Consider the following 21509-nt stretch of genomic DNA (forward strand, 5'->3'; position numbering starts at 1 on the left):
TAAAACAAAAAAACATTAAATGTGGTGAGGGGAGTAAAAATGTAGGGCAATTAGAATGCCTTTGAACTTAGGAGATAATCAACTTAAAATAATCATTCATACATACATATATATATATACTGTTATATATGAACCTCATGGTAACCACAAACCAAAAACCTACAATAGATACATAGAGAAAAAATAGAAAGGAATCCAAACAAATCACTAAAGATAGTCATCAAATCACAGGGGAGGGGCTTCCCTGGTGGCGCAGTGGTTGAGGGTCTGCCTGCCGATGCAGGGGACACGGGTTCGTGCCCCGGTCCGGGAGGATCCCACATGCCGTGGAGTGGCTAGACCCGTGAGCCATGGCCGCTGAGCCTGTGCGTCCGGAGCCTGTGCTCCGCAACGGGAGAGGCCACAACAGTGAGAGGCCCGCGTACCGCAAAAAAAATAAAAATAAAAAAATCACAGGGGAATAGAGCAAAATAAGAAGAAAGGAACAGAGAAGAACTAAAAAAAAACCAGAAAACAAAATGGCAATAAGTACATACCTATCAGTAATTATTTTAAGTGTAAATAGACTAAATGCGCCAAACAAAAGACATAGAGTGGCTGAATGGATAACAAGACCCATATATACACTGCCTACAAGCACTCATTTCTGGTCTAAAGACACACAAAGACAGGCCTAGGGCCGGTTGCCCAGGTGGCAGGCAGCTGGGTGCCGCCATCTTGCCATCTTGCCATACAGTGGGAGCTGTGTGCCTGGCTCCCATGTCCTGCAGCCATGTTGCCTTGCACCCTCCCCTCAGGGCGGTCCTGCCCTGGTCTGGGCTCAACGAGGCAAGGGCTGGAGCCTGGCAGTGGCAAGGCAGCCCAAGGCCCGAGATGGTGATCTTTTGTGCAGCTGTAAATGACTCCAACTGACAGGGCAAGGGGGAGAAGCACGCTGTCTCCTGCCACAGGTTTCCCCCTAAGGGACTCAAAACGTCTGATCCAGTTATTAAAGGCTGTTCAGAAGGATAACTGGACCCCCACTAAGTAGTCTTTCCACAGTAGTGAACACTTCACCAAAGAAAGCTTCTCCACGGGGCTGGAGGATGAGCACTGACTGCTCAAGATCGTGGCCATGGCTTCCATCTTCCACCTGACTGAGAAGAAGGGGGCTGGAGGCCGTGGATGCACCAGGAGAACGGATACCAGAAAGGCCTCAGGGGGCTTGAGGGGACATGTGAGTGAAGCAGACAGGCAAGGAGCTGCAGGGTCATCAACATCCTCAAGAGAAAACCCAGCGGTCAAGCTGGAGTCCTGCAAGTCGAAGCTGCACTGTAGGGTAAAACTGCACCCAGGGCCAGCCCAGAAGCCACCAGTCAGAAACTGGTGCAGCAGCCTCTGGAAGTACTCCAGAAGCCCATCTGGCTAGCGCAGCATTAGACAGCCAGGGAGAAGCAAACATGTCTGCTGTAGATGCTGGCAATCAGAACACCACCTCCCCTGATGGGGGCCTGGTAGATAAGAGTGGCATTTCCATGGATGACTTTATCCCCCCAGTATCCGGGGCTTGCAAATTTACTGGCTCACTTCATTCTTACAGTTTCTCCTCCAAGCATGCTGGAAAGAGGCTCTCTGTCCCCTGAGAGCCTGTTGACTGACAGAGGCTGAAGAGAGACATGGAGCCTGACTGCAGCAAAACCAGCCTGGGGCCCAACAAGGGCTTGGCACAGAGCCCCACAAGTTTGTCCCTCACAGCAATGCCTCAGAAGCCCTCCCAGAGCCCCTCCACCCCTCCAACAGATGTTACCCTGAAGCCAGGCACAGAAGCTGTGCTAAGTGAGCACAGGGACACCAGCCCCATGTTCATCAAGGAGAGCATCCTGTCAGCACTGGGGGCCTACAAACTCGTCAGTTTGTTGCAGTCCTGCTGCTTCTCATCCTGGCAGAACAAGAACAAGGTGTGCTTCCTATGGGAGCAGGAGGAGAAGAACAGCAAGCTAAAGACCCTGCAACACAGGGTCAGCTACTTGGACAGCCAGGCGGGTCAGCTGCAGGAGAAGCGGGACCAGCTGAAGAGAGCAAGCTTCCCCTACCTGAGCAGGCGGCCGTCCCCTTAGCCCCCACCCTGTGGTCAGTACCGGAGCCTTGAGGCTCCCACGCTGCCTGGTTATTATGGGGCGGGGTTCTTGCTGATGGCCTCTGAGCACTTCTGTGTGTTGCATGCTCCCTGCTGTCTCTGCAGAGGCTATGACAGTAGCTGTGCCTTGTAGAAGAGGAGCCCAGGTTGGTGAGCTTACCTCACTCACTTCAAGGCACACTCACGAGGCATCTCAGGAAAGGGGGTTCAGCCAGTGAGAAAGAAGGCATTTCACGTCAGCTGGGAAAGCCAGAACTACTCAATGAATGGTTGACAATTGGTTTTCCACTTGAATGGGGGAAATCCCTTTGTATTGCATATCTCACACAAACATAAAATCCTAATGAATTAGGATCTAAATCTAAAATAAAACAGACATAGTAAACTATTAGAAAAATTACAGGAGACTCTTAAAATCATGTGGAGGTTTTTTCATTCATGTTCTAATATCTTGAAGTTAAATAATTTCGAACATCAATAATAATTTCTTTAAAATAAAAAAAAAACATACACACGGTGAAAGTGAGGGGATGGAAAAAGTTAATCCATGCAAATGGAAACAAAAAGAAAGCTGGAGTAGCAATACTTATATTAAAAAAGTAGCCTTTAAAACAAAGCTATAACAAAGACAAAGAATGACATCACATAATGATAGAGTGATGAATCCAACAAGAAGATATAGCAATTGTAAATATATATGCACCCAACACAGAAGCGTCTAAATACATAAAGCAAATATTAACAAACAAATAGGGAGAAAGTGACAGTAATACATTGGATACACAGTGATCCAAAATCTATGGGATGCAGCAAAAGCAGTTCTAAAAGGGAAGTCTAGTGACACAAGCCTACCTCAAGAAACATGAAAAATCTCAAAAAATCAATCTAAACTTACATCTAAAGAAACGACAAGAAGAACAAAGGAAACTCAAAGTTAGTAGAAGGAAAGAAATAATAAAGATCAGAGCAGAAATGAAATAGAGACTAAGAAATAGAAAACATTGATGAAACTAAGAGCTGGTTCTTTAAAAGTATAAACGAAATTGATAAACCTTAAGCCAGACTCATCAAGAAAAAAAAAGAGGCTCAAATTTAAAAAATCAGAAATTAAAAAGGAGAAGTTACAACTGACACCAGAGAAATACAGAGGATCATAAGAGATTACTATGAACAATGACATGCCAATAAATTTGTCATCCTAGAAGAAATAGGTGAGTTCCTAGAAACACAATCTTTTTTTTTTTTTGCGGTACGTGGGTCTCTCACTGTTGTGGCCTCTCCCATTGCGGAGCACAGGCTCCGGACGCGCAGCCTCAGCGGCCATGGCTCACGGGCCCAGTCGTTCCGCGGCATGTGGGATCTTCCCAGACCGGGGCACAAATCCACGTCCCCTGCATCAGCAGGCAGACTCTCAACCACTACGCCACCAGGGAAGCCTGAAACATACAATCTTGAAGACTGAATCAGAAAGAAATAGAAAATACGGACAGACCAATTACTAGTAACAAAATTAAATCAGTTTAAAAAAAAAAAATCCTGACAAATAAATGTCCAGGACCAGAGAGCTTCACAGGTGAATTCTATCAAACATTTAGAGAAGAGTTAACACCTATCTTTCTCAAACTATTCCAAAAATCTGGAGAGGAAGGAATGCTTCCAAACTCATTCTATAAGGTTAGCATTACCGTGACACTAAAACCAGACACCACAAAAAATGAAAATTAGAGGCCAATATCACTGATAAACATAGAAGTAAAAATCCTCAACAAAATATTAGCAAACTGAATTCAACAACACATTAAAAGGATCATACACCATGATCGAGTAGGATTTATCCCAGGGATGCAAGGATGGTTCAATATACACAAGTCAATCAATGTGATACACCACATTAACAAACTGAAGAATAAAAATCATATGATCATCTCAACAGATGCATAAAAGCTTCTGACAAAATTCATCATCCACTTGTGATAAAAAAAAAAAACCTCATCAAAGTAGGTATAGAGAAAATATAGCTCAACATAATAGAGGCCAACAGTTACAAACCACAGCTAACATCACAGTCAACGATGAAAACCTGAAAGCATTTCCTCTAAGATCAGGAACAAGACAAGAATGCCCATTGTCCCCACTTTTATTCAACATAGTATTGAAAGTCCTAGCCACAGAAGTCAGACAAGCAAAAGAAATAAAATAAATCCAAATTGGAAAGGAAGAAGTAATACTGTCACTATTTGCAGATGGCTTGATACTACATATAGAAAATCGTAAAGCCACCACTAAAATACAGTAAGTCCCCTACATACGCATGAGTTCTGTTCCAAGAGCACGGTCATAAGTCCAATTTGTTCATAAGTCCAACAAAGCTAGCCTAGGTACCCAACTAACACAGTCGGCTATATAGTACTGTACCGTAATAGGTTTATAATACTTTTCACACAAATAATACATAAAAAACACAAAAAATAAAGAAAACACTTTTAATCTTACAGTACAGTACCTTGAAAAGCACAGTAGTACAGCACAACAGCTGGCATACAGGGGCTGGCACCAAGTGAACAGGCAAGAAGACTTACTGGAAGAGGGAGAGGAGGTGGGAGACGGTAGAGCTGAAGGATCGTCAGCGATAGGAGATGGAGGGCAAGCTGCAGTTTCACTCACACCTGACGTTGATGGCACAGGTTCTGGTTCCTTGCTGGATTCAATTCTATCTACCCTCCTGAAAAAATGATCCAGTGATGTCTGGGTAGTAGCTCTTTTTTTCTCGTCACAGATGACACAGTAGCACTGGATTGCATTCTGAACGGCGGCTGCAACCCTCATGTACCGTTCTACGCTCGGGTCCTGTGCCTCTAAAACTAACAGTGCCTGGTCAAATAAAGAAAATCCCCTTGTCATTTCCTGCATCGTGAGTCTCTTCGGTTCTTCAGTTACTACTTCTTCTTCTTGTTTCTGTGTCCTTTCTCTGGGCCTCCGATTCCACCAGGTCTTCATTAGTAAGCTCCTCGTGTTGCACAGCAAGGAGTTTGATGAAGTCATCCTCTTGCAGATCTAGCTCCAGCTTGTCACTGAGGGTCACTAAGTTGCTGAAGACCACGTTCACATCTTTGAAAGTTTGCAACTTGAAGGTTCATATGTAGGGGACCTACTGTATACAAAGCACTCATGCAACTCAACACCAACAAAAACAAACAACCTGACTAGACAATGGGCAGAGGGCCTGAAGAGACATTTTTCCAAATAAGACATACTGATAGCCAACAGACACGTGGAAAGATGCTCAACATCACTAATCATCAAGGAAATATAAATCAAAACCACAAAGGGATACCATTTCATACTTGTCAAAATGGCTATCATCAAAAAACCATGAGGGCTTCCCTGGTAGCACAGTGGTTGAGAGTCCACCTGCCGATGCAGGGGACACGGGTTCGTGCCCCGGTCTGGGAAGATCCCGCATGCCGCGGAGCGGCTGGGCCCGTGAGCCATGGCCGCAGAACCTCTTCAACCGGAGCCTGTGCTCCGCAGCAGGAGAGGCCACAGCAGTGAGAGGCCCACGTACCGCAAAAAAAAAAGACCACGAATAACAGGTGTTGGTGAGGATGTGGAGAAAAGAGAATCTTCGTGTACTGTTGGTGGGATTGTAAAATGGTACGACCACTATGGAAAACAGTATGATCGTTCCTCAAAAAATTAAATACAGAACTGCCATATGATCCAGCAATTTCACTTCTGGGTATATACCTTAAAAAAGTATGAATTTGAAAGCATATATATACCCTGAAATTCACTGTAGCGCTTTTTACAATAGCCAAGATATGGAAGCAACCTAAGTGTCTGTCAATAGACGAATGGATAAAGAAGATGTGGTGTATATATACAATGGAATATTATTACTCAGCCATAAAAAATTGAAATTTTGCCATTACGACAACATGAATGGATGTAGAGGGTATTATGCTCAGGAAATAAGTCAAACAGAGAAAGACAAATACTGTATGATCTCAATTATATGTGGAATCTAAAAAACAAAAAAATGAAAACAGACTCATAGATACAGAGAACAACCAGGTGGTTGCCAGAGGGGAGGGGTGGGGGTGGGGAACAAAATAGGTAGAGGAGATAAAGAGGTAAAAACCTTCAGTTATAAAATAAATAAGCCGTGGAGATGTAATACACAGCATAAGGAATAGTCTTCAATAGTACTGTAATAACTGTATGGGGACAGATGGGTGCTAGACTTACTGTGGTGATCATTTCATAATGTATGCGAATGTCAAATCTCTGTAGTACACCTGAAACCTAACAAAATATTATATATCCAACTATATTATATTTTTTAAAAAACAGGGGCTGTACTAAGATGAAACACAATTATTCTTTGAAACACAACCAGAAATAGAACGCTGTTTAATGATTCTACTAATCCACATCGCTATTTCTAGATATTACTTTAGGTCATAAGCTGTTACATATACATTCTGAATACAATATTGATATGGCCGCTGAGCCTGTGCGTCCGGAGCCTGTGCTCCGCAACGGGAGAGGCCACAACAGTGAGAGGCCTGCATACAGCAAAAAATATATATATATTTTTTTCCAGGTATACAAATAGTGTGAATTTCTGAAGCGTATACTAAGATCACAACTCCTTTCTTGTACAACTTTTTTTTCCTAGAGTTGATGACTGCCTCACTTTTTCCCATTTGATTTGTTTTCAACATACCTATCAGTAATTTTTTCCAAATGCTCCAACAACATTGTGGCACACGATTCAATGATATTTTCCATATGTTCAAGCAAATCAGTTTCAATTTTTTCTCCTGGAAAACCCTGGACTCTACAGTCTTGCTGTACAAATGACACCCTGGGACTTTCTTATGGAGCTCTTCTGTGTTTGGTTTCCCATTTCCTAGATCCCTCATCTTCTTTTCTTATCAACTAGCTTTTTAGATTTTGCTAGAGTACATCCTCTATAGTTTTACAGCTTTCTACTATCTCCCCCCCTTATCCTCCCAATGCTTCTGAGTCATATAATATCTACATGTCAGAGTTTATAATATATAAATTCTGTCCTAGAATAGTAAGCCCCCCATTAATCCTATGGATTCAATGCTCATATCAAGTCTTTTGCTATATTTTCATCACTTGGTTATCTAAAGTATGTCCTCCAGTAGTTTCTCAAGAAGGCATTAGGGAAATTATATTTTCTGACTTTTTGCATGTTTAAAAACATTGCCTTTTCACCTGAACAACAGTTTGAGTAGATATAAAATTCTTAGGTCACACTTTCGGTCCTTGAGGACTTTACATTGCTCTACTGTCTTCTGACACTGAACTTTTCTGAGAATTCTGAAGCCAATTTGAATCTTTCTCCCTGTCATGTTTATTCTTTTACTCTGGAGTCATCAAAAAAATTTTTTTTGCAGTACAATAACATTACTAGATTATGCCTTAACGTTAATTGTTCTATGTAAATTCTTCCTGACTCATTATGTGCCCTGTCAATCTATAGATTCAAATCTGCATTTGTTTTGAGCAGTTTCTTTGAAAAATACCTGTAAATATTATATTGTATTACTTGAGTTTTATTCTTCAAGGACAACAATTATTCTCCTTTTCCCAAGTGCCACATCTAACACTGGTTCTTTATTCCTTTTAGACATGTGGCTAAGTTCCATTTCATTTTGTTCATTTTTTCTCAGTCTTACTCTCCATGTACCCTACTGTGTTTTCCAAAAGTATCTATTCTTTTTCCTGCTTCCAATATGCCCCTCATTTCATTGACAATTTAATTTTTCTCTTCCCCTTATTTTTCAAGCTCTGTTAGCTAAACTTCACCTTTTGCACTAACCCTTCCTTGACCTATTGCTGCTTGAGTTCTAGTTTTATCAAAGAACTTGCAAGATTAATTTTTTAAAATTATCATTCAAGACAATATATCTTATTGCAACTTTCATCAGGAATATTTTTCAATTGCCATTTATTTTATTTTTGTTTATGTCAACTTTTTAAAATTTTTATTTATTTATTTTGCCATGCTGCTCGGCATGCGCGATCTTAGTTCCCTGAGCAGGGATCAAACCTATGCCCCCTGCAGTGGAAGTGCAGGGTCTCAACCACTGGACTACCAGGGAAGTCCCTACTTCAACTTTCTAAAATTGTAATCTCTTTATATAAAATCCCTACTGGTTCCTTTATGATAATAATCTATAAATGAAGTATGTTTTTCCTGGACCAGCTCTTCATAAGAGGTTCATGTAGCTCAAAATGAAGTTCCTGAGGATCCAAGGTTGTGTGAGGGAGTTATTTTATTCTTGACTTCTCCCTAGCCAACAAAGCTGCTAATAATACAGAGTCTCTTGGGACTTCCCTGGCTGCGCAGAGGTTAAGAATCCGCCTGCCAATGCAGGGCACATGGGTTTAAGCCCTGGTCCGGGAAGATCCCACATGCCGTGGAGCAACTAAGTCAGTGAGCCACAACTACTGAAGCCTGTGCACCTAGAGCCCATGCTCTGCAACAAGAAGCCACGACAATGAGAGGCCTGCGCACCGCAACAAAGAGCAGCCCCCACTCGCCGCAACTAGAGAAAGCCCGCACACAGCAACAAAGACCCACATAGCCAAAAATAGAAACAAATAAACAAATTTTTTAAAAATATGGTGTATTTCCAATTCCTCATTCAACTTATCCTCTCTTCTTTCTTGGTGCCAAACTAGGTATTGAGGAGTCCCTGCTGGTAGCCTGTGAAAGGTTCCAAAATTATTTTTGCCCCCCCCGCAAAGAATACCACCTTTTTTGGAGCATACACCTTAGTGGCTTTCACTGAGGTCTTTAGATGAAAGCATTCTATCTCACATTTTCTGAAACCCACTTGGTCTTTGTTGCATTTGGTAGCCCTTAATTTTCTGATTTGGTGTTAACAGATATATCCTACTCTTACTGAAGATGGAGTTTGTATTTTTCTTTCTTGTTCATCCTCCTTCTTCTTTTTCCCGGCGATTTCTGAGAGAAGCAGACAATGTCATTGTTATTCTACTATTTTAAAGTCTGTAATGAGCCCTTATTTTTTTTATCACTCTCTGAACTGCTTTTCAGACAGAGAGTGATAATTACTCGCATAATATTGAGGCACATGCATTAAGTCTATCTTGATTCTTGACTATGGCAAACAAAACGAAATAATACTTTCTTGAGGAGTGCATATTCAATGAGTTGAATCAAATACATTCAACTATGAAGCATAATAAATTAGGGAAAGAAATGATTCCAGAAGGAAAATTGATGTGTGAGAAAAATCTGTAATTCTAAACTCCTATTCTATGCTACTTAATTTATGCTATGACCCTGTATCAGGCATTTTGCCCTCAGATTCTTCTCTGTAAACTTAAAATCTTTAGTTATTGGTTGCATGTATTTTGGATGGAATGTTGAGATCCTGTTTAAATATAAATTTGTAGCAACTGAGTAATACTGAGAGTAAATATCAAATCAACCAAAATTTATAAAGTGTTTATAATTACCTTTTATTCTTCTTCCTGCCCTCTAAATTATTCCAATAAGCCCAAGGAAAACTGAAGCCAGGCAAAATCTGTAGCAGGTTGTAGATCCCTTCTTTCTAGTCTGTACAGCTAACATATGTGCAGCAAAACCAACTGCATTCACCAGAATTTAAATAAATCACCAAGGAGAAAAAGCTGTAATTTACTTTCCTACTTGATTTTAATCCACATGATTATACAGAAATTCCAACAAATAGTCTTGCGAATACCTGCTTCTTTTTTTCTTAATATTTATTTATTTGGTTGCCCCAGGTCTTAGTTGCGGCAGGCGGGCTCCTTGGTTGCAGCTCACAGGCTCCTTAGTTTCAGCTCGCAGGCTCCTTAGTTGCAGCTTGCCAGCTCCTTAGTTGCAGCACATGGGTTCCTTAGTTGTGGCATGCAAACTCTTAGTTGCGGCATGCACGTGGGATCTAGTTCCCTGACCAGGGATTGAATCCAGGCCCCCTGCACTGGGAGCGTGGAGTCTTAACCACTGCCCCACCAGGAAAGTCCCGTACTTGGTTCTTATAAATTGTGATCGAACCTCAAATAAATTCTTAGGACAGAGGTAGGAAGAAATTTTCCTGATACTGAAAATAATGACAATTTATCCCATTAAGATCTTCCAAACTTACCAGAATTTGAAATGACAAGTTGAGATTAGATAAGTTAATTTCTCAATGACATATATAAACAAAATAACATGGTAACATAAATAAATCCTGCAGTGTTTCATATTAGTTTTGTGAAAACTTACATCCAGCCAGAAACATAATAAGTAACTTAATTTTCAAAGGTAATTGCTTATATTGCTTCACTCTGTGAAGTAAATAAGGAAGCAATTGCTTTTGAGGGTATTAAATGCTTTTTGCTTTCTCAGTATTCTATGATGAAAATTTTCAAATGTACAGAAAAGTTAAAAGAATTTTACAGTAACTATTCACAATCTCATCACTTAGATTCTTCCATTAATATTTTGCTACCCATCTATTTACTGATCAATCCATCAATCCAGCTTATTTTTTATGTTTTAAAGCAACATGCTGATATCAGTATACTTACCCTTAAATATTTTAATATGCATATTACTAACTAGAATTCAATATTTGTTCTAGCAAAATTTACATACAATAAAATACACAAATCTTATATGTATTTTCACTGAATTTCAACAAGTGCATGTACCTATGTAACTCTCCTACAAAGCTACAGGACATCATCAGTACTCAAGAAAGTTCCTTCATGCTCCTTTTCAGTTATTCTCCACCCCCAGCTTCCCACTAGTCTCACTTTTCACAACACAGATTAGTTGCATCTCTTCTTGAACGTAATATAAACAGACTCATAAAACCATGTACTTATTGTTTGGTTTGGTTTTTTGGTTTTTTTTTTTTGTACGTGGGCCTCTCACTGTTGTGGCCTCTCCCGTTGCGGAGCACAGGCTCCGGATGCACAGGCTCAGCGGCCATGGCTCACAGGCCCAGCCGCTCCGCAGCATGTGGGATCTTCCTGGACGGGGCACGAACCCATGTCCCCTGCATCGGCAGGCGGACTCTCAACCACTGCGCCACCAGGGAAGCCCCATGTACTTTTTAATGTAAGTCTTCTTTCACTCAGCAAAATGTTTTTAAGATTCATCCATATTATTGTACATTGACAGTCCATTCCTTTTTATTGCTGAGAAGTTTTCCATTGTGTTAATATACTGCAGTTTATGAAAGAAACTGAAGATGACACAAACAGATGGAAAGATATACTGTGTTGATGGATTAGAAGAATTAATACTACTAAAATGACCATACTACTCATAGCAATCTACAGATTCAATGCAATCCCTACCGAAAATACCAAGGGCATTTTTCACAGAACTAGAATAAGTAATTTTAAAATTTGTATGGAAACACAAAAGACCCTGAAGAGTCAAAACAATCTTGAGAAAGAAGAACAGAGCTGGAAGAATCATGCTGTCTGACTTCAAACTATACTACAAAGCTACAGTCATCAAAACAGTATGGTACTGGCACAAAAACAGACACATAGATCAATGGAATAGAACAGAGAGACCAGAAGTAAGTCCACACACTAATGGTCAATTAACCTATGACAAAAGAGGCAAGACTCTACAATGGAGAAAAGACAGACTCCAATAAGTGGTGCTGGGAAAACTGGACAACTACAGGTAAAAGAATGAAACTAGAACATTCTCTAACACCATATGCAAAAATAAACTCAATATAGATTACAGACCTAAATGTAAGACTGGAAACCATAAAACTCCTAGAAGAAAACATAGGCAGAACACTCTTTGACATAAATCATAGCAATATTTTTTTGAATCTGCACCCTAAAGCACTGGAAAGAAAAGCAAAAATAAACAAATGGTACCTAATTAAACTTAAAAGCTTCTGCACAGCAAAGGAAGCCACTGACAAAATGAAAAGACAACCTACTGAATGGGAGAAAATACTTTCAAATGATGTGGCTGATAAGGGGTTAATATCCCAAATATATAAGCACCTCATACAATTCAACATCAAAAAAACAAACAACCCAATAAAAAAATGGGCAGAAGACCTGAATAGAATTTTTCCAAAGAAAACATACAGATGGCCAACAGGTGCATGAAAAGATGCTCAACATTGTTAGTAATCAGACAGATACAAATTAAAATCACAATGAAATATCACCTCACACTTATCAGAATGGCTATCATCAGAAAGAACACAAATAACAAATGTTGGTAAGGACGTGGAGAAAAGGGAACCCTCGTACACTTCTGGTGGGAATGTAAACTGGTGCAGCCACTGTGAAAAACAATATGGAGGTTTCTCAAAAAAACTAAAAATAGGGACTTCCCTGGTGGCGCAGTGGTTGGGAATCCGCCTGCTGATGCAGGGGACATGGGTTCGAGCCCTGGTCTGGGAAGATCCCACATGCCACGGAGCAACTAGGCCCGTGTGCCACAACTACTGAGCCTGTGCTCTACAGCCCACGAGCCACAACCACTGAGCCTGCGTGCCACAACTACTGAAGCCCGTGTGCCTACAGAGCCTGTGCTCTGCAACAAGAGAAGCCACCACAACGAGATGCCCACGCACTGCAATGAAGAGTAGCCCCCGCTCGCCACAACTAGAGAAAGCCCACACGGAGCAATGAAGACCCAACTCAGCCAAAAATAAAATAAATAAATAAATTTATTTTAAAAATATTTATTTATTTATTTGGCTGTGCCAGGTCTTAGTTGCAGCATGCGGGATCTTTAGTTGCAGCATGCGAAGTCTTAGTTGCGGTATGTGGGATCTAGTTCCCTGACCAGGGATCGAACCCAGGCCCCCTGCACTGGGAGCGCAGAGTCTTAGCCACTGGACCACCAGGGAAGTCCCTGAATAACTTGTTTTAAGTACACATTTATTTTATACATTTGAACTTATAACATTTACTATTATAAAGTCAATTCCAGGGACTTCCCTGGTGGCCCACTGGTTATGAATCTGCCTGCCAATACAGGGGACACGGGTTCGATTGCTAGTCCGGGAAGATCCCACATGCTGTAGAGCAAGTATGCCTGCAAGCCACAACTACTGAAGCCCACCTGCCTAGAGCCCATGTTCTGCAACAAGAGAAGCCACCACAAGAGAAGCCACCGCAATGAGAAGCCCGCGCACCACAATGAAGAGTAGCTCCTGCTTGCTGCAACTAGAGAAAGCCCATGCGCAGCAACTAAGACGCAAAGCAGCCAAAAATTTAAAAATAAATAAGAAGTCAATTCCATTAGAAAATGAGGTTGGTTTAATTAATGTAAATACTTTAAACCTGAAGTTGTAGATATTGTTGCAAAGTTCTATCGGCCCTGATATCTAGCTTTCTTATTCTATTTCGTTTTTGTTATGCTGTACTGAAGACAATCCAATTTTGACAAATGCCATGTAAGTGGTAACAGTTTTTCCTTAAATGGGCTTCTTCTAAAATCTCAAGCTACTCTTCAATTAAATACGAGTGGCAAAGTTTATTAGGAGATGAACACAAACACAAAATAATCTGGCAGCACAATTAATTGGTTGTGGTCTCTAAGGGAATTAGTATTTGTGTTTCTTCATTGTAACTTTTAGATAGCGTATATAAAAACCAAAAATAGGGCTTCCCTGGTGGCGCAGTGGTTGGGAGTCCGCCTGCTGATGCAGGGGACGTGGGTTCGTGCCCCGGTCCGGGAGGATCCCGCGTGCCGCGGAGCGGCGGGGCCCGTGAGCCATGGCGGCTGGGCCTGCGCGTCCGGAGCCTGTGCTCCGCAGCGGGAGAGGCCACAGTAGTGAGAGGCCCACGTACTGCAAAAAAAAAAAAAAAAAAAAAAAAAAAAACCAAAAATATATGTACAAACATATATAAATATATTTTTAACTATATAAAAAATCAAAAATACAAAAGGACTTATAATAAAAAGCAGCAGTCCTTTTCCCTCCTTTTAGTTCTAGTCAATCAGAGATAACCTAGAAGTAATCCAACTGTCCCATCAATAGGGCACTGGTTAAATACAATGGAACACAATGCATTAAAAAGCCAGGGAATTCCCTGGCAGTCCAGTGGTTAGCACTCTGTGCTTCCACTGCAGGGGGCACAGGTTCGATCCCTGGTTGGGGAAGTAAGATCCCATAAGCTGCGTGGCACAGCCAAAAAAAAAAAAAAAAAGCCAGTAAAAAGAATAAGGTAAACCTATATATTCTGCTGCAGGCAGATGTCCAAGATATATTGTTAAGAGAAAGAAGCAAGTAAGAGAATAGTATCAGTATTTTAAAAAGGGATTTAGGTGTTGACATGTACACACACTTCTAAATAACTGGACAGCAGCAGTAGGAAATGAAAAGTTTCACTTTTCTGTATTATTTGAATTTGTAATCATAACATTACTTTTAGAAATAAAATAAATAAATCAATGGCATAACCAGGAAGCCTGACGGTTTTTATTATATGAGCTATCTAGAAGTCCTAGGTGACATAGTGGCTAGGGTTTGAGAACCATCTCCTCCAAGAATCAATCCAATCATGCCCTATATCTCAGTCACCTCAAAAAGCCAACATCTCCCAGGTAATCCCTTATATCACAGTCTCTCATCTCCATTAAGCTCTGTATGTCCCTTAAAATAATCCGGATTCACATCCTTCCTCTTCAACCTCCCCAACGCTTCCACTGTGCTCTCTGGAACTAAAGGTCTATCGTTAACAAATCTCATATCTTCAGCCTCTTCTCTGAGTATTCCATTCCTTTCACCTTCTTGCATTACCGATACTTGACTCCCTTGAAGATACTGTTTTCCTTGAGCCCTCTCAGTTTTTTCTTTCATCCCTTGTATCACCTGGCCTTGAGATAGGTTAGATGTGTTTCTTGCTTGTCATTGCCACCTACCTTCTCCCTAAAACCCTTTACAACTACGCTGTTGGACTATTTCATTCACTACCTACTACCATCAGAGTCTTCAGCAGACCTCCACATCATATGGTCTCATTACTCAAATATTTAGCCCCTACATTACTGTCCTTCCACCACAGCTCTTATAAATTTTTAGTGATTTCAGTGTCTACAAAGATGATCCTTCCAACATTCAGAGGAGATGGGCCTCTTCACCTCCAATGATCTTGTCCTTCACTTCAAGTCAGTCCCATGATCATCCCCTAGGCCATGTCATTACTAAGAACCTTCATAATACCCATTTCAAGCATCTCACTCTCCACCTACCAGCTCCTACCTTTCCGAGTCACTCCCTACAGAATATGAACGTCAACAATTTAACTCCACCAGGACCTTTAATCCATGTTCCCTACAGTCTTCACTACTCTCCTCTCTTGGTGCATCATTATAATAACCCCCTTGCGTAAATTCTCAAGTCATTTATCCTTCTGCCAAACTCACTTTGTGAAATCCTGGTTAACTCCAACTCTCTCCTTACTCCAGCCATCACACAAACAGCCAAATGTGACAGAAGTAAAATTCAAACATACTGACTTGTCTTCCTTTAATTCATGACCACTAACTTTAAGAGGGCCCTTAATGTTGCTTAACGACTTACTATATATTTTCTAAATCAGCTTACTCTCTCTTCCTTCCCTCTCCTCATTCTCATTGAGAAAACAAATGATTAGAACTCACATAAGCTCCCATCACATAAACTATGTACACCTGTAACTGTAAGCGCTTTCTCCCTATTACAATGATAAAACTGTCCGTGCTCCTACATAAGGCCATCTCTTCCACTTATCTACCAGATTCCATCCCCTCTAAAACCACTAAGGATATTACTCCTGCAATTTTCTTCTCATATTATCAATTTTTCTCTCTGTAAATCAGCCCCAACAGTATAAAGTACCTCCAATGTTAAAATACAAGTTTCTTGACCAAAATCTCACCTTCCCAGCCAATGTTCCATTTCTCTGCTGCCTGTTACAACCAAATTTGAAAGAGCAATTTGTATTTGCTGTCCCTACTTTCTCTATTCCTCTGTCTCTTTTTTAAAAATTGTTATTGTGTTAAAATACACATAACATTAAAATTTACCATTTTAACCATTTTAAGTGTGCAGTTCCGTGGTATTAAATACATTCACAATGTCGCGCAATCATCGCCACCATCAATCTCCAGAACTTTTCTCACCTTGCAAAACTCAAACTCTATACTCATAAAACGCCCCACAACAAATCTCCTATCTCCCCATTCCCTCCTCCCCCAACCCTTGGCAACCACCATTCTACTTTCTGTCTCCATGATTTTGACTACAGTAGTACCTCATATAAGGGAAATCATACAAATTTCTCTTTTTGTGACCGACTTTTCACTTAGCATAATGTCCTCAAGGTTCATCCATGTTGTAGCATGTCAGAATTTCATTCCTTTTTAAGGCTGAACAATATGCCATTGTTTACCACATTTTGCTTGTCCATTCATCTGTTGATGGACACTTGGGTTACTTCCATATTTTAATTACTGTGAAAAATACTGCTATGAACATAGGTGCACAATCTCTTTGAGACCTTGCTTTCAATTCTTTTCAGTAATTCTAATATGGTAATTCTACTTCTAATTTTTTTGAGGAACTATCATCCGGCTTTCAACAGCAGCTGTACAATTTTACATTCCTATGAACAGTGCACAAGGGTCCCCATTTCTCCATATCCTCACCAACACCTGTTATTTTTTGTTTTCTTTTCAATAGCAGCCATCCTAATGGATGTGAGGTTGTATCTCATTATAGTTTTGATTTGCATTTCCCTAATAATTAGTGATGTTGAGCATATTTTCACGTGCTTATTGGCCATTTGCTTATCTTCTTTGAAGAAATGTCTATCCAAGTTCTTTGCTCATTTTTGAATTGGGTTTGTTTTGTTGTTGTTGAGTTTTCGGAGTTCTCTATGTACTCGGGATATTAATCCCTTATCAGACAGATGATTTACAAATATTTTCTTCCACTCTGTCGGTTGCTTCTTTACTCTGTTGATAGTATATTTTGATGCACAAAATTTTTATAAAGTCCAATTTGTCGATTTTTTCTTTTGTTGCCTATGCTGTTGGTGTCATATCCAACATATCATTGTAAAATCCCATGTTGTAAAGCTTTTGCTCTAGATTTTCTCCTAGGAGTTTTACTGTTTTAGGTCTCACATTTTAGTCTTTGATCCATTTTTAAAAATTAATTAATTTTAGTTTTGGCTACGTTGGGTTTTCATTGCTGCACTCAGGCTTTCCCTAGTTGCGGCGAGCGGGGGCTACTCTTCGTTGCGGTGCGCAGGCTTCTCACTGCGGTGGCTTCTCTTGTTGCAGAGCACAGGCTCTATGCGCGCGGGCTTCAGTAGCTGTGGTTTGCGGGCTCTAGAGCACAGGCTCAGTAGTTGTGGCACATGGGTTTATTGGCTCTGCGGCATGTGGGATCTTCCCAGACCAGGGCTCGAACCCGTGTCCCCTGCATTGGCAGGCAGATTCTTAACCACTGCGCCACCTGGGAAGTCCCCTTTGATCCATTTTTTGTGTGTGTGTGGTACACGGGCCTCTCACTGTTGTGGCCTCTCCTGTTGCGGAGCACAGGCTCCGGATGCGCAGGCTCAGCGGCCATGGCTCACAGGCCCAGCCGCTCCACAGCATGTGGGATCTTCCCAGACCGGGGCACGAACCTGTGTCCCCTGCATCGCCAGGCAGATTCTTAACCACCGCGCCACCAGGGAAGCCCCCTTTGATCCATTTTGAGTAAACTTTTGTCTATGGTGTTAGGTAAGGGTCCAACTTCATTCTTTTGCATGTGGATATCCAGTTTTCCCAGCACCATTGTTGTAAAGACTTTCCTTTGCCTTTTGAATGATCTTGACACCCTTTCCAAAATAATTTCACCATATATGTGAGGGTTTATTTTTCGGCTCTCTATACTATTCCATTGGTCTTTATATCTGTCTTTATGCAGTACCACACCATTTTGATTACTGAAGCATTACAGTAAGTTTTAAAATTACAAAATATGAGTCCTCTGATTTTGTTCTATTTTTTCCCCCAAGTTCGTTTTAGCTATTTGGGATGCCTGGAGATTCACATGAATTTCAGGATAGGTTTTTCTATTTCTGCAACAAACATAATTGGGATTTTGATAGGGATTGCATTGAATCTGTATTTCACTTTGGGTAGATATCTTAATAATATTACTATTCCAATCCACAAGCATGGGATTTCTTCCCATTTATATGTCTTCTTTAATTTCTTTCAGCAATGTTTTGTAGTTCATTATAAAAGTCTTTCACCTCCCTAGGTATTTTATTATTTTTGATGCTATGGTGAATGAAAATGTTTTTGTAATTTCCTCTTCAGATTGTTCACATATAGAAATGCAATTGATTTTTGTGTGTTGACTTTGTATCCTGCTACTTTGCAGAATTCATTTATTCATTCTAACAGGTTGTTGTTTTTTTTGGTGGAACCTTTTGGGTTTTCTACATATAAGCTCATATCATCTGTAAACATATCATTTTACTTCTACATTTCCAATATGACTGTCTTTTATTTCCTTTTCTTGTCTAATTGCTCTGACTAGAACATTCAGTACTACGTTGAATAGAAGTGGTGAAAGTGGGCAGTGCTATGTTGACTAGAAATAGCGGTAGCTCTGCTCTTATTTATGGCTCCGTTAGAATGCCTGGGGTCTTAACGATACCAACATCCCAGTTTACTTAGAATAAAATTTAGATCTCATGACTGTAGCTTATAAAAACAATGTCTTTTTTTTTTTGCTGCGTTGGCTCTACGTTGCTGCGAGTGGGCTACTCTTCGATGCGGTGCATGAGCTTCTCATCATGGTGGCTTCTCTTGCTGCAGAGCACAGGCTCTAGGGTGCACAGGCTTCAGTAGCTGTGGCTTGCGGGCCCTAGAGTGCAGGCTCAGTAGCTGTGGCACACGGACTTATTAATTACACTGCATCGTGTGGGATCTTCCTGGACCAGGGCTTGAACCCATGTCCCCTGCATTGGTAGGCGGATTCTTAACCACTGCACCACCAGGGAAGTCCCAAAACAATGTCTTTTCTGTATTTTCTCTAGATTTAGATCTTGAATTTAAGAAGCAAAGATCCACCTGAATCCGAATCTTTGAAAGTATCTAAATAAATGTTTCTTATTCAGTTAGTAAAAAGCTACTTTAGGAAATTTATGGTAGGTGAAAAGCACCAAACTAAAATTGTAAATTAAACATGATAAGTCACAATGAGATAGTACAGCATTAAATCTAGCCTTACTTGAAAGAGGATTTTCTTTTACTTGACACGAATTCCAGTCATCTAAGTAATCTCTACCTGATAAAGGAATATGCCCTTAGGAATTCTACCAGTTAAATAGTTCAATTTCTGAAGGACCTAATTTTAAATAAGCCTTAAATATGCACCAAACCCCAAGACAGTTGGCAGCTTCAGAAAAGCTTAATTACCCTTATTCTTTTAACCATCCAAAGAAATCAATCCAGTGACTATAGTACTTATTACCTGCTGTGAGTACAGTCAAATGGATTCCCCACTGTTAAATTCAGAAAATAAACTAGGGAAGAAGGAGAAAAAAGAAAAGAAATAGCAATGTTGATGGGGGAAGTAACAAAATATAGCAACCAGCGACAAAATGACAATCTCACACTGGCTTTTGGTACTGAGAAAGATCTGAGAAATTATTTTCAGGAATTACATGAAAAACATCTAGGAAAAGACTTTGTTCATAGTGGTATAATTTGAATTTGAAATGATCTGGTAAGGTCAATAAATGAAAACTGAAAAAACTTAAAAAAAAAACATGGTCGTAATTTTTTTTTTTTTTTTTTGCAGAAGAACCATAACAGTACAAAGCATGTGTTATTCTCATAACGAGAAGAAGAAATAATTGGCACTAGACACTGGAGCAGGGCTCAAAATCATTCTGCTTTCCAGCTATAGCTTCCCTTCTGAAGTCACCATAAAATCGGTCTGTGCTGTTTAAGTTAAACCAAGAGTAGTGGCATCAAGCTGAACGAATCTGATTGCAGAGAGCTACTGCCTATTTTAAAATGGTTTTTGGAAAGACGTCTCCTTAATGGAAATGCTGAATTATAACCTTAACCATAGCAACACCTCTCGGCATCGCCTCAGGAAAAACTATCGTAGAAGTAAATGGACTGAATGGATGCTATATTTTAAAAGTGCTATAATTCTCTAGCTAGGAAAACAAATATAAACAAATAGACAATAGCAACAATTACAATAGTAATAATAAACTCTAGGTCTCACGAGAAAAAAAAAATCTTAACACATCAGGTATACCCTTTAATTGCCAGTGAATATAGATAGTTCTTATAGTTACTGAAGGAATCTGTCAACTAGCTAATTAGTGGTATATCATATATTTGTATCCTACTTTACGTTTACAAATGGTTTTCACATGTATTATCTTGGTTATCCCTTATCAAACCCTGTGGGGTAGGTATAATAGGTATTAAAACATAAAATCAGAAGGAAGCATAGAAGTTATGTAGTCAACCTTCAATTTTTAGGTAGGAATTCTTTCTATAGTATCCATAACATCTGATTAGTTAGCTTCTATTATAAAATTTATTTAGCAACAGGGAATTATCAAAGGCTTATGAAGAATGAACAAGGCTTAACTGAATATTTACTTAAATAGGACCAGGAAAACAGGGCAATGGAAAATTCTACCTCTATCAGCTATTTTCTGTTTATTGAGAATTTATTATGTGCCAGGCATTGTCTTTATGTATATGATCTCATTTAATCCTTACAACAACCTGTAAGGAGCAGCTATTAACTGCTTAATTGAAATATTTTGCTAGAAATTATTTTTTCCCAAACTATTTAATGGCCTTTAAAATCTATTTAAATGGAGCACCTCTGAGAATGCATGTTGAATAGCAGGCATAGCTGGAGATAAGATATGATTATTCCCATTTTATAGATATGAAAAATGAGTTAGGTAAATTAGTCACACTTACAAAGTAATGGGACAGAGCCTAGAACACAGATCTTCAATCCACTAGTCCAATACTATTCCATTCCATATTGCAAAGTAAATAAACTACAGTGCATTTTAATAGAGATAAGCATTTTAAAGTCCCTTGAATTTACAACAAAAATAAAACTATTTGGGATATAATAATAGTGTTTAACACAGCCAACTCTGAGTTGAGTGAGAGTTATAAAGATGGGAAACTCAGGACTTCTCAAATTAACTAACTAGTGACCATACGTGATTCAATACAGTCTTTGGTCATTGCAACTACTGATACGATATACTTGTGGATTACTACAAACTCAGGCATAAACAAAGCCTGTCTCCCTGTCCCTTCTCTCTCTTTTCC

At 39.9% G+C, this 21509-nt stretch overlaps 1 protein-coding gene and 1 pseudogene across 1 annotated transcript in view; one reads left to right on the forward strand and one right to left on the reverse strand.

Annotated features, from left to right (window-relative positions):
* Window positions 1-21509, reverse strand: part of PPM1E (protein phosphatase, Mg2+/Mn2+ dependent 1E) — a 184151-nt gene that overhangs the window by 32831 nt on the left and 129811 nt on the right. The window lies entirely within an intron of this gene.
* On the forward strand, window positions 874-2096 carry LOC136138336 (peroxynitrite isomerase THAP4 pseudogene; annotated as a pseudogene).

This window comes from Phocoena phocoena, chromosome 19 (assembly GCF_963924675.1).
Source record: "Phocoena phocoena chromosome 19, mPhoPho1.1, whole genome shotgun sequence".
NCBI lineage: Eukaryota > Metazoa > Chordata > Mammalia > Artiodactyla > Phocoenidae > Phocoena > Phocoena phocoena.